We start from the raw sequence: 16,964 nt of genomic DNA on the forward strand, positions 1-16,964 counted from the left end.
ACAGTGGTGGGGAAAAGTATTTCTCCATAAGGTTTCAATAATAGTAAGTAATGCAGATGGGTAGGCAACACACATTGCACATTTTGATGATCGGGTATTTGGGTTTTATCTTTCAACAGCAACTAGTCGTTCATTCAACGGTCAGAAGAGCAGGAAATGTAGGAAGGTTACAAAACTAGTTCTCAGGTGGAGTTTTTTTTGTTTCAGGACATTACCTGTTCTCGAGCCAAATCGCAGAATCAGCAAAAGCTGTACGGTATATAGCCGACAATTACTGGCTTAAAAGAACGTTGGACGAAACGCTAAAATAATTATTACCTTATTACAAAGGGTACTTACTATACGTCCAGATCTACTACAGTAGTTGGAACAGTACTTTCTCACTAATCTTCATACGGACTTTTTGTTTTCATCCGCGGCAGGTACGTGAAAATGTCTCGATCTTTTCCTGGAACATATTCAGGAATGTTATTTTTCCTTATAAGAACCACTGCTGATATATATCATTTATATCATTAAAATAATTCAAAATTATAAGGGGGGAAAATGCTGAAATAGTCTTGTAGTTTTTCAAAATAATTTGAACCCTTGTTACTAACCATGCTTCAGAAATTGGGCGAGGTTTGAAAATTTATTTCAGTACAGGAGAATAGTCAAAATTAAAAGCTCCATGGTTTCATAAGTCGTTGATGTTTAACAGTTGCAGTTTCAGCGAAGCACAGATGTATTGTATTTATATTATTTTACGTCACATCACTAGGATAATCACGGGACACATACACATACGTATATGTCAAAGTCGAAACTCGGAGAGAACTGTCGGTGTCAATTTCGTGTGCATCGACCACTTATCGAACTTGACCACCGAGGTGGCTGAAGATGGAATTAATTACGCATATAATAAGAGGGAAGTGGTGTAGCGATCCAATCATTTTATCCCCCTCCTATGGTACTTTTCCATTTCGTAGGATTTAGGGAGATTTCGTACCGAAGCGACGTGTGTAGATTACACCAATCTAACGCATTCTTGTGCGGCCTGTCATGACAATAGGGTGTAAAACGTTTCTCTGGATTGGCTCGCTCACAAGCGATATGTGTCGCGTGTCGCTTGGAAACCAACTGGTATTTCTGACGAGTACTGTCGGATTATAAATTATAGATACTCGAGCTTGGACTATAATTAAAAATTAACCATTAGACCTACATAAAAATGAGTAACATCAAAATTTAGCTTCTTCAATTCTGCGTTAATCTATGCTAATAATTTTTTTTTCGAGTATGCTTTCTATTCTTTGTTGTGAGAACAAGAAAGAGCCGTTTTTTAATTTTTGCAAACGATCGCTCTCTTTGAAATTCTATAAATAAGATTGATTGATTGATGATTGATTGATTTAGTTTATTTTACTTCGCGTTTTATGCCTCTTGGCTAATTTGCGAAGATGGGGATGAGTGATGAAATGATGAAATTGTAGATTGGACATTCACAAACAACCAAGCCCGAGCGGGATTCGAACCCGGGACGATGTGCTAACCACTCGGCCACAGGGTCCGGCTCTATAAATCAGAAACGGATGGTCCGATCGTGATAAAGGTTTAGTACGGTGCGGGCAGAAAGCTTTTAAAAACAATGCTTAATTTTCATATTTTAAAAATTCGTCAAAAAAATACAAACGTTCTTACAATTTTGTAGAAAACCTTTTTCTTAGTATTGGATAGTCCTGCAAATAAGATATTGGTCTTGTTTTGAAGCTCCTTGCATCTGTTTTTAAAATCTATTATCATTGTCACTTCACATTGTGAAACCAATTTTATACAGATTTTTATTCAAGGGAGTAAAGACGGACATGCAACGTAGCAGCACCCTACGCACTGGCACGCAGTGACAGCCCGCAGTTTCCACTCTTCAACGGACATCGCTGTGTGAAAAAAGCGACGAAATTAGAGGAGCGAATCCAACGAAACGGCGGGAATTTGAATTTTCGTCCTACAAGGTTCCCAGTTCGAATCCTGACCAAGCTCAGTTAATTATGTTTGTTCTTTCATGTTTTTGATATAACTATAAGTTGACGAAGATTTATCTACAGAGGGAAAAAAATATTACGGCAATTACTAATAAAGAAACGTAAACAAACTAAATTTGATCTTGGCGCCATGTCTCCATAACACTTTATGTTGGCGTAGGTATATGTTTCGTAAAATTTGATATTATAGGACGCTTCACGTGATATTTGTGCTTATGAATTTGTAACAACTACCAATGCCCCACACTATAAATTCGTCAGTCCTCCCCTTCGTCGAGAGTACCATAAAGTGTAAATAACGTGCGGGTGAAATTAATTCAAAAACAAAAATATACCTTGTATGCTTCTGATGCTACTTCAGGTAGAGTGCTGATATGGTAACGTTCTACCCTGTAGAACTGGGGATCGAACCATTAGGGTTGTAACTCACCCATTAAACTACAACACTCGCTGGCTGTGATTGCCCTAAAAGGGCCAGATGTGAGGTACTAAACTAATACGTAATTAAATGACATGATTGATGTTCAAGTCCCAACACTTCTGACTGAGAATGGCAGGTTACAGGAAAAGGGATAACTCACCCCGCTCGGTACGAGTAGCTTCTCTCCTAGCAGTGTCACTCCTCTCAACGATGGCAATCAAAAGACCCCCTGCTTCCTAGATGCCTTGGTTTTGTACATCTTCCCCTGACCTTCGTTCACCTGGCTCAAGGTGAGCTTCGGCTGCTTCCTGTGTTAAAACCACTTTCCTCAACAAAATCTAGGAGCAGGTTCTGACACGTTTCGACAAGATTCTACCCGTACCGATGGGGTATGTTACGATATACAGTATGTAACATTCTTATTCGTACACACGGATTTTCAAAGAAAATGTTTTAATATCTGAAAGGAAATACACTCTTTTGAAATTGTTTCTTTACAATTCAATAACTAATATCATTAGGAACATAAAATCTTACCCAAATTCTGTATAACAAATGAAAATAATAAATGAAATAAAACTGAAAGAGAAACATGCCATTTTTTGTACAACTTTTCTATTCGTACACTTAATAATATAAAAGAAAAAAGTATATTCAGAGCAAATTGACTGACAGTTCTAATACTTTGATGCGTATCCTTTGGCTTTAATTACTGCTTGACACCTGTTCTTCATAGAATTAACCAGTTTCCGACATGTTTCAGAGCTTATTTTATTCCACTCGGCTTGCACAACAGTTTTCAACTTTTCTTTGGACTTGACGCCTGCTTTATGGACTCGCCTCTTCAAAATTGCCCATAAATGCTCAATGGGATTTAAGTCTGGACTTTGATCTGGTGTTTGTAGTAGTTTGGGCACATTCCATATTAGCCAATTCATGTTAATTCGCGCCTTATGCTTACTGTCATTGTCTTGTTGGAATCTGTAGATAGGAGGCATGTCCATTTTTTTGGACACTCTGCTTTACATTGTTCTTCAATATGTCCAAAAAGACATATGCATCCATGATACCATCAATAAACTGGATGGTACCAACACCTTTGGACGACATACAGCCCCAAATCATTAATGACTCACCACCGTGTTTAATTGTTGGAACTGTGTTACTGTGATCATTGTCTTTATTTGATTTTCTGCAGACCCTATTTATCCCATGTGACCCGTATATATTAATCTTGGACTCGTCTGACCATATGACACTATCCCAAAATTCCTGGTCCTTGTGGATGTGCTCTTTCGCGAATGAAAGTCTATTCCTGCGATTCACCTTATTTACATACGGCCTCTTTCGTGGTATTCTGCCATGATATCCATGCTTCCACAAGGCACGTCGGACAGTTTGATCGGACATCATCTTATCAGCAACATTTTCTACTAACGGTCGTAACTGAGGAACACTTAGTCGGGGGTTTTCTCGTACTCTTTTTAAAATAAAGCATTCATCACGTTTATTCAACCGTCTCTCTTGATTTTCTCGGCACATTCTGTGTCGAACCTTCCTCTCTAAATTTGTTTACTATGTATTGAACTGTGGAGTGTGATTCGTCGTTTGTCCAATTTTTCTTAACGAATAACCTCTAAGGGTCAAATTTATAATAACATCCTTCAGATCGGAACTAAGTTCCTTCACTTTGCCTATTTCGAACACGCTGATAGATAGACGATAGGCCTACAGCAACAATACCTACCCCAGCATTCCGCTTGAGGGGAGCGCGCCTGCATGTTCAAACTTGTTACGAAGTTGCAAACTGCACGAAATCGCCCTAAAAGCGGTGGCGCTGTATGCGAGGAAGATTGAAATTCTTGCCTGTACGAATAACAATGTTGCATGAAACAACGTGTTTTTCTCTTTTCACACAAATTATATGCTCTGTTTATAAACTTTGAACATACATTTTTATTGACATCTGTTGGTGAAACCTTCATTAACATTAATTTCCAGGTACATATGAAAATTATTATATTTACTAGTAGATATGATATGTTTTCCTCTGAAATTCTATGTGTACGAATAACAATGTTACATACTGTACCTGCCTGGTCATTTGATTCATTGATAACGAGGTTGCATATCGCGATTATATAATCGATGACGCTAACGAATCTGCATTCATTTAACTCGACACCTATGTGCTAAATTACAAATGGGCATAGTTGCCTCACGTTGTTTCCATATTCGTAATGTTTTGTTGCACTTTTTGAGGATTGCTTCATTGGTGTGTCCTTTTAATCAACGTCATATTAATTAACATTAGGTTAATCGCGAGAGAAAAGTGAGAACACTGGAGGGAAGAGTACAATGAAATACAACAAAGAGGCCCGATGATATAAATCATACTTGCATGCAACTGGAGTTTAAAATCACGGATAATATTGTTTCTTTTCTTTCTTTTTATTTCACCCATTTTACTTCGATTTTCTACCACTTGTGTTAACAGAGGAGACAAGGATTATTGGTTCACGCTTTGCCCAGGATTTCCTGGGATCACTGAATATCGATTCGTGTTAAAGTTATGCCCACGTACCATTTTTAATTCGCCTCTTTTTAAATGAGTTTGTGGTTTGATAGCATGTGGCCTGTGATGAGACTTCGATGTATTTGCAAACCATCATTTCAGTGACCCTTCTGGACATGGTCTCTAATATCAAAACAGAAAATGTTTCCTGTCGAGAGCTTGTTAAGGAAACCAATTCTTGAAGCTTTCGAGACCTCGTAGTGCACGGGCGTTGTTCCTGCGAACCTAGATCCACCAGGTATACCTAACAGATTATTTAGTTAATTTACTGGCATGGAAAACAGGCTTTGAAACATTACAAAATCCGATGGCTGTGCAGACGTGAAAAGAAGGCTCTATTCCTCAAAGAGGTTTCAACAGACAGTAAGTAATGCTGAAGGGTAGGCAACACACATTGCACCTATCGTCATAGCTGTTTCAACAGCAGCTATACTGCTTTCATTTCCAAACTGCGCATCAAGGTCACGGCATCGTCACCCCACGCAGTCGCCTTTTCGCTCCAAACACAACCAACACACGCCTTCTGCCTGTTCATTCGGTGCTGCACGGGGAATGAATAGGAGTGAGGAAGAGGGAAGAGCGGAGCTGGGTGGATGTCCTTGAACCGCACATTCGAACTGAAAACATATAGTATTCAAGGCAAAGGCCTACATGCGGGAAATAGTATAGGAAGGTCTTGTGATTGTCAGGTGTAATGTCCTTCAGAACATCGCATGTTCTCGAGTCCATAGTCGCAGAACCAGCAAGAGCTGCGTAATATATATCCGGAAATGTTTGGGTTAAAACACATTCAGCGAAACGCTAAAATAACCATTATCTTACTACAAAGCCTACCGTACGTCCCGATTTAGTTCGGTCTTTCTAATCTCTATATCGAGGTCTTTCTAACCCCTGTGTGGACGTGAATATGTCTTGATTTTTCCTTGGATCATATTCAGGCATGTTTCGTTGAACAACCATATTCAATGTTATGGGGGAAAATGTTGAAATAAATCTGCAGTTATTTAAAACAAATTGAAATTGTTTTTGTTTCATTACTTGTTACATAATTTTTTTTCGGGTATTTGAAAATTTATCTCAGTGGGGAGAATAGCCTTAAGTCAAAGCTTAATGTTTTCACAGTTTGTTGATGGTTTACAGTGACAGTTTCAGTGAAGGACAAATACAGGGTGTCCCAGAAGTAATGGGGCAACTGTGTATGATCTGTTGATCTACAATTATTGAACTCTGTACACAGAAATAGAAATGCAAATAGTTTGAAGGAGCAGTATGATTAGTATTACCACATCGAGAGTGTAGTACATAGTTCATAGCAAGTGCTCAAATAGCGCACCATTGCTTTCCAGACATTTTGTAGCTCTGTGACGAATTGATAAGCACACTTAGGTCCACGGGGAATGTTAACACATGCTTTTATAGTCGACGTGCTAGCTACTTTAACGACCGGCTGGCTTTGAAGTCCACGGAGTGTCCACCAGCTGCAACAATCACATTCAAGGCACAGTGTTGCCACACATCTACTCTACGCCACCTTGTCCCTCCGTGCACAAACACCTTCCCACGGTCTCCACATTGAAGTTGCAAAGTACGGCAACAGCGTATCCGCAGTCATGTGACTGAGACTCCACGTGGAGTAGACGAGCAGAATGACAGCTGCGCCCATTGGCTGAAGGTTGAATGTGATTGGACGAAAACAACTCGCCCTCTATTTATCCCCACCCACGATCGTGGCGGCGTCTTCCTTCAGTTCTTCGACGTTAACGAAGTAAACGCGTGGACTATACGATGTTATGTTTCAGTTCATCAATCGTACGTGGCTGCTTAGAATAGAATAACAACTCATTAACTCATTCTTCAGAACGCCCCACAGAAAAGAAAGTCTGGAGGCGTAAGATCGGGAGAGCGAGGGGGTATTCAGTCCCCCCCCCCCGTCTCCTAGGGAAATGTTCATTGTCAATTGCGTGCGAGGATGCTGTAGTTGATGCTATAACTTACGACATACAATACCAATAAAACATATTGCACAACACTAAAACTCGAATACGAGAACGCCCTTATTCCAAAGTGATTTATTACTTCTCGGACACTCGGTGAGTTTCAGTGATTGTTAGATGACATTTACGATGGAGACACATTGGAAGATCTATGCCAATCAAAGGAAGAACGTTCGGTCGCAAGACCGTCTGGCGACCTCTCAACGCGCTTGCCACCGAGTCGGCTAAAGAAGGAATAGATAATTACAAGGAAGTTCAATAGCGAATATTTTATCACCCTTTTGTGATCTTTTTCCCACTACTCCACCTTCCGGTTTGTCGCAAAGATATCCTATTACTTATTGAGGGTTCCGAAACAAGTATTGAATCCACACACTGAAAATGTAACTCCGTCTGCAGCTTAGCATGCAAATGTCTAACAGTAAGTGGAAAGATCCATCACTATTCAGAATATTTATAAACAGTTCCAATGCCGCCTTCCCGATGGAGCAGTGTAGCGTTATGGCCTTGTAATTGAGGGGTCTCGAGTTCGAAACACGCGGAGGTACATAGTGGTTCGGATCCCACTTTGAACTGTAGATCCAGACCCGATTAGCCTTTCTGTATAAAGTGGACTTAAAAACTGAAATAAAAAAGTTCCAATGCTGACTAATGAATAACTTAATTGTTTTCCTACTGTCAGTTCTTTCAATATCTTATCAAGATGTAGTTAGTTGCATAAGCGTTCTTCTTCCGATCTCGCCAGCAAAGTTCCCGGGTTCAAATCCCCGCCTGGTCATTGGTGTTCGTTTTAAGTGCCCCTTCATCAATTTTACCACATCACACATCCTCATCGTCGCGATTATCCCAAAATGGAAGAAAAGCGACGCTAAATGACAAAAATAGAAATACAACAAGACTCTACCATCCTTTGTGACTATGTGTTAGCGTAACACGTTGCTGGGCCTGGAATGATATGACATTGCCATTAATTTAATATTTAACAATCATTAACAAAAGCAGTAATAACATATGAAAGTGAAATGGGGAGACGAAAATAAAATTATAAAGGAGATATGACAAGCTACATTATCTGAGTTGAACAGTAATGATGTATAAGATAAATTAATACACTCAAAATTCCATCTATTTTTTATTGATGGCCGCAGATTTTGGGGGCAGTTTCTATTCAGTCGATATGAGAATAAATGAGTAGAAAATATGACACGTCCTTTCCCATTGCACTAATACTTATTGTTATTAATTACTTTTTCTCTTGTACAAATGTTTATTGTTATTTAATCTTAATTTCTGTAATTTACCTATCACTGATAATGTCAGGATAGTGACTAACCTGTATATACTTATCTTGTTAAGAGATGTTGCCATGGCAATTACGAGTGTGTTTTGTCTTGACTTTAAAAGTTCGGGCTCGGTTTTTTAATAGTGTGATCAAGTTGAATTATAAGAAGTTTAATTTCTTTGAGTGACATGGATTATATGTTAGGCATATAAGTATTTAGTTTGCAAAGAAGTAAAATAGACTTCCTTTTTCTTGATTTTTATTTGAAGAACTAACAGAGAGATATTACCCCATACCCTGAGATGCATCACGCGAATGCTTTCGAGTCTTTCATGTGAACTTATTATTTGCTCTTTGAGTTAAATCATGTTTTTTTTAACTAAAGACCGTGTCAAGTAAAGACAAAAAGGGGTAGCAAGAGCAAAGAACACGACACTGTATCCAGGATACGATAGTTTCCTCTCTCGTCCCGTAAACGTAGCTCGGTCTTGTTAGTAATTAAACAAATACATAAAGAAATATGATAAGAAATATCACTTAGACAGCATAGTAACGTCTAAATTGAGACTCAGCGTCTGTGGATTGCATTTTTAATCGTGGGCAGCGTAAGTTATCTGAAGGACTTTGGGGTTACAAGTAGATGTAGATAAGTCGCCTGCACATGTTATGTTTAGCCTATTTCTTGGCGGGTTCGGGATCATAGCTATTATCATAGCCAGACTAGTGACCTATGACAACTGCACGAAACATATTAGTAACATATAATATGTTGCTGAAACTTTCCAGAATTTTCCAAGTGGCGATGGTTGTTCGTTCACCATGAACCGTTCTTTTTTAAATACCCGTTCATAGACCAGTTCAATTTGAGGCCACAGACATGTAATTAATGCGCCGTTTTTGAGGAACAACAAAAGCAACATGTAACAAACGGAAGTGAACGAAACACTGCAGAAAAAAATATATTACGTTCTCACCAATATCGCATGAAATGGAACAACACGTGACTGCTTTAACCCAAGGTACCTTTATTAGGTATGCCATTCCCGAGGTTTCGAGATTTTTTTCCATGATTCTGTGCGCGCTATGACGTCATTAAGAGGACAGAATGGAACTTACTTCGTTAGTGTATACGGAAGCTTGAGATAAATGGGTCGATTATTTACTTATACACACCTTTTCTTGAATGCCGGTAGAATGAGAACAAATCACCCTGTTTGTGCTCTTGGCACGTGCAATAATAATAGAAGAAAATCGCCTGGAATAAAGTGATCATCGCTTCCCAAAAAAAGAAGTTGCTGCAGCAGGATTGATTCAATTTGTTCCTATAAATTTCGGACTTACCCCCCCAACCTTCGAAGGAAGTCAATTCTAGGAGGGGCAAACATTGATGGCCAAAGGTACCTGCAGTGGGCACAAAGGAGCAATTGCCCCCTTCTATTTCAAATTTTATACAAATAAAAATACATTTCGTAAAATTTTCTTCCTCGCTTCGCTTGCAGTGCCTGCTTTTCTCAGTCTCGTCAAGTTCAGAGCCGTAGCTAGGGGGCGGCGGGAGTCGGCCATGGGCACCAAATAATCTATTTTTTTAAAAAAAAAGTTGTGAAAGAAAGAATACCTTGGCGCCATGTGATATTATTTGTTCCCTATTAAATCAATATTGTTTTAAATTGCAAAAATTGGATCTAAAAATTTTCTTTCTCGCTTCGCTCGCAATATAATTGTTTTCTCTAATGTGATGTATTTAAATAATATGCTTTCTATATATGTAATGAATAAACTTTGAATACGTACATAATTTAGTGTTAGCATCTTGCATATGTATTTTATTATTTTATGTCGCTCCATGTTGCATATGTGTAAAACATATGAAAGTTATACATGTTATATGTACAAAAAAAATATCTTCGGCATGCATTTAACATTCATTTTCTGCCATTCAAAAATACAGTTTGTGTGCTTGTTTTCAATTATTAGCTAATGTAAAATTTCTGGTGTTGAAAAAAAATATTTCAAATAGTTTGTTCCAAATAAATGCTTTAGCACAGACATCTACCTCCCTTTGCGTAATATATGAGGATAATAACGTCTTTGATACTACTACTACTACCACTAGTAATAATAATGCCATTATTAATGTTATTATTATTACTATTATTATTATTGGTACGTTTATCCTGGCACTTGCCCCCTCCAGACAAAAATTCGTGGTTGCGCCTCTGGCCTTACTTCCACATTCGCCTTCCATATCATCACGTATGCAACTTTCAAAAACCTTTACACAATCCGAACTCTGTTTCTAAGTATTGCTTCATTGAATATTGAGTGCAAGATAAGATTAGCTTTGAAATTGAAACATCGCCCGCGAGAATAATACTTTGAACATCTCGTAGGTAGCCAACACTAATTAACAATTGCACTGTGTTACTTTACTTTATGTGCGTTTGTTGAGAAATTGTGCTGAAAATATAATGTACGACTTACAGGACAGCTGTTTCTCCCCTGCACATCCTTTCAATCTTCTCGTCAATCAAGGAGAAGAGCTGTCATGTAAATAATGCCCAAAGAAGCTATTCAATATAAAGCATACTTATCAAAGCAAGGAAAAATTTATCAATGATTTTTGTATTATCAATATAATGTGTTGTATACACGTCTATTATATTATAATTTAAAGATATCGTACAAATATAATACTATTTTGCTGGCTTTAATTTATTTTATATGTGCTTTAAAAGCCTCGTTGGTTCAGTCGGTAAATAATCTGACTGTCACGCTGAAGACGAGGATTCTGTTCCCAGGGTGGTTGGTCTCCAGGGGGATTTTCTCAGCAACGTGAGTAGCGTAATGCGGTCATGGAAACTTACAAAAAGGACTGGGGGTCGTCGTGCTGACCACACGCTACCTCGTAACAGGTTGGATGATCTCCCGCCTCGGCAGGTAGAAGTGAGGCCGGCAGTCGGTGGGTAGGCCTTAGCCCTGTATTAGTACACATTTGAATACATGTCGCGAGAATACACATTATGAAATTTGTTTGACTCAACTCAAACATACTGCAGAAACTATTTCCATGTAGATTTAATAGCCGGCATCCGTGGCAGAGTGGTTAGCACATCGCGCTACGACGCCAAGGATCGCAGGTTCGAATCCCGGCCTGGGTATGGATGTTTGTGAGTGTCCATTCATCAATTTCATCATCATGACTCATCCTCATCTTCGCAATTAGCCAAAAGTGGCAGAAAAGTGAAGTAAAATAAACCAAATAGAAAAACTAGATTTAATATTTGTGTTGCTTGATTGAATTGGCGTTTTAAGTCCGGTTTTTGGACAGAAAGGCTAATTGGGACTGGACCTACAGTTTAAAGTTGGATCCTATCCACTATGTGCCTACACCGGGTATCGAACCCGGGACCTCTTGACTACAAGGCGACGGCGCTACCACTAGGCCATCGGGGAAGCCATATTTGTGTTGCTTCACAAGACTTATTTTCTAATTGCGCACTGTATTATTATTAAAACATATATTTTATGTGTGTGTTGGATATGGTATGAGATTTAATTAGGAAAAGCGATGGATAATGTAATATTTATACAAAGTAAATTAATGTATTATGTTCTTACAACAAATGTAACTATTATAGAATAGGAAGCCAGTGCCGAAATTAGCCGTAAGTTTCTTTTAAATTCCTCGCAGTAGTAAATATTGTTACAAATAAAATCTAAAAATTTAGATCCTCAACTCAGGTGGATAAGAGACCAAATTATAATTCTCAGCTTGCATTTACCTCCGATTATTAGAAGTATCATTCGACCGAAAAGCAATCTCTGACTGTTGGCTGATAAATGTGACGTGTCTAAAATACAGGAAAACGTAACAGCATAATCGTTCTATTATTTTTGTTTTGTATTTGTATTGCTTTTGTTTTATTTCAAGTATAATTTACACCTTGGCTAATCGCAAAGATGACAATGAATGGTGAGTAGATGAAATGGATGAAGGGATGATCACAAATCCATGTGGATCAGAAACAGTACAGAGTAATACACAGATTGTTGGTTGTTGATTGTTGGATTGTTGTTGATCCCTTCGGCCCTCGACCCAAACTAGCACTACACTGAGGCTCCGGAAATTCCGCTGTCGTTAATGTCTTCAGCTTTGGACTCCAACTGAAACTACGTAGTAGACTTCGTTACTTTACGGTATTTAGTCCTTTTCATCTTCGAATCACTAGATCTTATAAAGCCACCAATGGACACTGACTGATCACTAATCGACGTATGAACTGTCACACTTACCTTTGAATTCTCATTAACCGATTCTGTTGTACAGATCAACTTGGAAATTGAAGCCGCGATTTTAACCTCATTATATTCTAGAACGTTCCGCAGATAAAACGATTCGTTAATGTTGCTAGTAGTTCGACTTCTTCTCCTATTCAAGAACGTTCCCCCTCGCGCTTTCCAGAGATTAAAAACATTACAATGAATCGCCCTACGTGTGGCACTACGTTTGCAGCTTCCAAATGCTGACAAGTCTTTACATAGTGCTGCGACAACACCGAAAGCTCAAAAAAAGTTTTAATGCAATATTATCAACAACAGGGTTATAGAACATTCTCCGTATTGCCTTGGTAAGTATTCTCTCCTTATATTATCGGCACACTATTCAAGAAAACAAAACTCTAATTTTATGTAGTGTAAACTGAAAAAAAATTAAGGGAGACTCCAGCACCCTGATCCCACCTTGGATACGCGCTATTAACAATAACAGGGTTATAGAACATTCTGTGTCTTACCTCGATCATTATTTCTCTCAAATTATCATCACATTATTCAAGAAGCCATGAACCTAATTTTATGTACCGTAATTTCCTGAAGGGGGTGCTGGTGGCCCCTGATTCCCACCTTGGATACGTGCTTGACTCGATAATTATTTATCTCCTTAAATTTTCGTCACATTATTTTATTTCCCACCACTAGAAACCAAATACCTCATTTTATCTATTGTAAACAGAAAACGTTTGGGGGGGCTCGAGCCCCCTAAGCTCCCCCTTGGATATGTGCCTGTTGCGAGTGTCCCTTCATGAATTTAAACTAAACATCACTCATCCTGATGTAGACTCTTCAAAATCGTATTCCTCATATTTTTTTGTTACTACAGACGAGGGCGTCCGCAGAATTTTTTCTCAGGGTGGGGGGGGCAGAGTCACAGAAACTTTTATTATTATTATGACGCTACTATTACTAGTGATTTTGTTATTATTATTACTATGACTACTACTACTTATACATGTATTTCTTTTAAAATTACACATATTTGTAATTTCCATATTCTGTACATTCATATACAATTTGCATAACTGTATACAGACAAAAAGCTGTTTTTTATAGTTAGTGTTAAATTGACTAAGTTTGAATGTAACCCTATTTAAAATAATAATAATAGTTGCTGTAACTTACGGCCTGTAAGTAACAGAAAACAACATTTTTTGTTATAAAATATAGCCACAATTTCAGCATTCCAATTATGTTAACTCTTTTCAGAAATCTCAGGGGGTGGTAAGTGCACCTATTGGTTCATCCCTGCGCGCGCGCCCTTGACTACAGAGGCAATTGGTTTCATTTCTGTCGCAATGAGTTCACCAAACGACATTATCTTTCCTCGACTACAAATGCACGAACGCACTTTTCGCAAAATTTGTTGATGTTCACTTTTATGCTCATGTAAATTAAGCGGAAGCGATCATGTACTTTAAAGTACAGTCCACCACACTACACTGTGACTCTACCTGGAATCGCACCCCGGTACCCCTTGATTACGAATATTGCAACTTAGGGAAGTAATTATATCTATAGATGTGGATTTGGTGGGGGCAATTGCCTCCTTCAAACATTTTTGAGTGCATGTAATAATGACACTAGAAAATAACACTGCTTCTGAAAATTCACACGTGCTTACAATTTAAATATTTTCCGACAGCCTTCGCGCTTATAACAAAAAATAATTTTGTTCATCTCGTAGTAAAACTTTACAGTTTCCTTTCGGGTGTACTTACAGATTTGTTTTTGCATTGCAGTTGTACAGGGTGAGTTTTCAGCTGCAAGACCCTGGACAATTCCAATATCTCAGCATGTAGAAAACGTACAAATCTAAAACACAGCAGTAAAAAGAGCCTTGTACTCTGGGAAAGGAAGAACACAAAGTCAGATGACAGTGAGTAACAGCCATGAGTTGGTTTGAGTTGGTGTTTTAAGTCCACTTTATCCACAGTAAGGCTAATCGGGACTGGACCTACAGTTTAAAGTGGGATCCGAACCACTATGTGCCTCCACCGGGTATCGAACCCGGGACACCTTGATTACAAGACGACGACGCTACCACTGCGCTATCGGGGAGGCACCAGTAACAGCCATGAGGGTGCTGAAAATAATCACCTGCCACATTTTTGCCATTTACGCTTTACCTTTCGGTTGCAGGGCTTGTGTACCATGCTGTGCGAGAGGTTGATGCAGAGAAATGAGTTACAGTAGCGAAGCATACGACTCCGATCGTAAGTGGGACCTTGGGACCTCCATCCAAAATTTTTCAGAATTCTGAAGAAATCATATTTTTGTTCCTTATTCTGAAGTGCATGTGTTCTATATAATCATAGTATAAACATTTTTAAATTTAATTTATATATACAGTGGTCCCGGGTTCGAATCCTGGCCCCGGCATGGATGTTTGTGAGTGTCCATCAATTTCATCATATCGTCACTCATCCCCATCTTCGCAAATTAGTCAAGAGTGCAACAAAAAGCCAAGTAAAATAAAGGAAATAAATCAATCACAATCGTATTATTATCTAAGAGCAATAAACAGAACATCTTGAAGGTTAAAACTGAGAATTATAGGAGTTCATGTTCATGATATTAGTTATAAAACTGGGGCAATTTTTAATTTTTTTTTTTAATTTAATAGTTATAAATCACACGCAATCAATTATCTTCATCTGGCGCGGGGACTCGGGCCGGTGCCCGAGTTGCCCCTCCCTAAGGCCGGCTCCGGGAGCGTGTATTCATTGTTCGCAGTCCATGGAATATAAAGCATAGGCAGGCAAATAATATGATAAACAATAATTAATATTACGTGTCCAATAAGTTGCCTCACGATCCCTCCACAAATATTTACGAGTTAAGAGTCCCACGCTGGGCATAGGCACGTTCCTTTGTGTGCCTCTTCATGAATTTGATTTAATTATCATTCACCTTCAACGTCGTGATTACCCGGAAGTGATAGAGAAGCGACACAATAAATAAATAAAAAATATTCAAATTCGTGCGCAATGAAACTGAAAATAGATTTTTGTACGAAAATGTTGCTAATAAGAGATGTTGGAATTAATGGACATATCAAACCAGATGCTACTCGATATTCTCTCTTGTTTAAACTTTCCAAGGTGTCACGAATATATCTCTAAGTAGACACCCCCCTCTAGTGTGACCAACTGTCGGCATTTCATTTACAGGAGATTTAGTCGCGACAAATTATGCACATTTTTAGCGTCGCGGCATCACTTCACCAAATGTTTAATTAATGTATAATTAAACAAAATAATTAATTTACATTTTACAGATCAAAATAGAGAAAAAAATCTGCTGGTCCTGCAGAACTATGGAAGATATTACGTCTCTTCCGCAAATTCTTCCAGTCGACTTGAAGTTTTGTATGGCTCGCCAAACTCAGAATGAGTTGAAATATTGCGATCTTTCTTGATAATGGAAAATACGGGAGAAATAGGATGTCAATAGGGGAGCCGGGACAGTAAAAAACAGCTCTAATAGGGGAGAGTTAGTAACACACCCCTTAAGGGCAACCAAGAAAGTTCAAAATAGCACCTGAGAAATCCTGTCACATATATTCAAGCAGCGACGTTGAGAGTTTATGCATTTTCTTTGCAAATTACTATATTAACCTGCTAGAAATAGTTCGAAAATGGTTGACCGAAAAGGTTTCCTACAAGAGTTGTTTGGAATATATATACATATCAAACGAAGTTCGATTTTTCGAATACCCCTTGTATAATCCCTTAGGAGGTCCAAACAACCACGTTTGGAAAAACCTCGTAAATTATCAATTTCAATAATATTCGCCTCTTACACACTTGCGCTGCATATAATAAGCTGTTTTGTATGGCCTGTACGTCCTTGCTTCCTGTGCCCATGCTACAACTGCCAACGTGCAGTAAATGCCAACGGTCATCGAATGTCCTCCTGCTGTTGAACCATTCTGGGCACTAATGGACGGTGGAAAGCTTTTCCTTCATACTGTCGTGCTGGGCTTACGAATCACAAAGGAATGACACTATTCTTGCCAAATCTTCGTTTATGAATGCAAGTGTCATTAAACCTGTATCATTCTTAATGCTGTGTTTTTAGTACGACTTATTGTTGAATTTATAACTCACCTGTCTAGTTTCTTTGTATAGGCAACAAATTTTACATCAAGTAATATTGCTAGACTTTTATATGCTATCCAAATCCATTAAACTACGTTAGTTCTTACATAGAACAGCATTTTACGGATTCAGAATCGAAGTGAGTGGCAACCCACGAAGACTGCTGAAGCGAAAATAACATTTTTGTAAAACAATAATATTTCAACAGGCGATAGAACATTTTTTTCTATGATACC

At 38.4% G+C, this 16,964-nt stretch overlaps 1 protein-coding gene across 1 annotated transcript in view; it reads right to left on the reverse strand.

The window, feature by feature from the left end:
- LOC146000571 (uncharacterized) overlaps positions 1-16,964 on the reverse strand; it is a 71,616-nt gene that overhangs the window by 7,617 nt on the left and 47,035 nt on the right. The window lies entirely within an intron of this gene.

The sequence above is a fragment of the Lepisma saccharinum genome, chromosome 16 (assembly GCF_977018435.1).
Source record: "Lepisma saccharinum chromosome 16, izLepSacc3.1, whole genome shotgun sequence".
NCBI lineage: Eukaryota > Metazoa > Arthropoda > Insecta > Zygentoma > Lepismatidae > Lepisma > Lepisma saccharinum.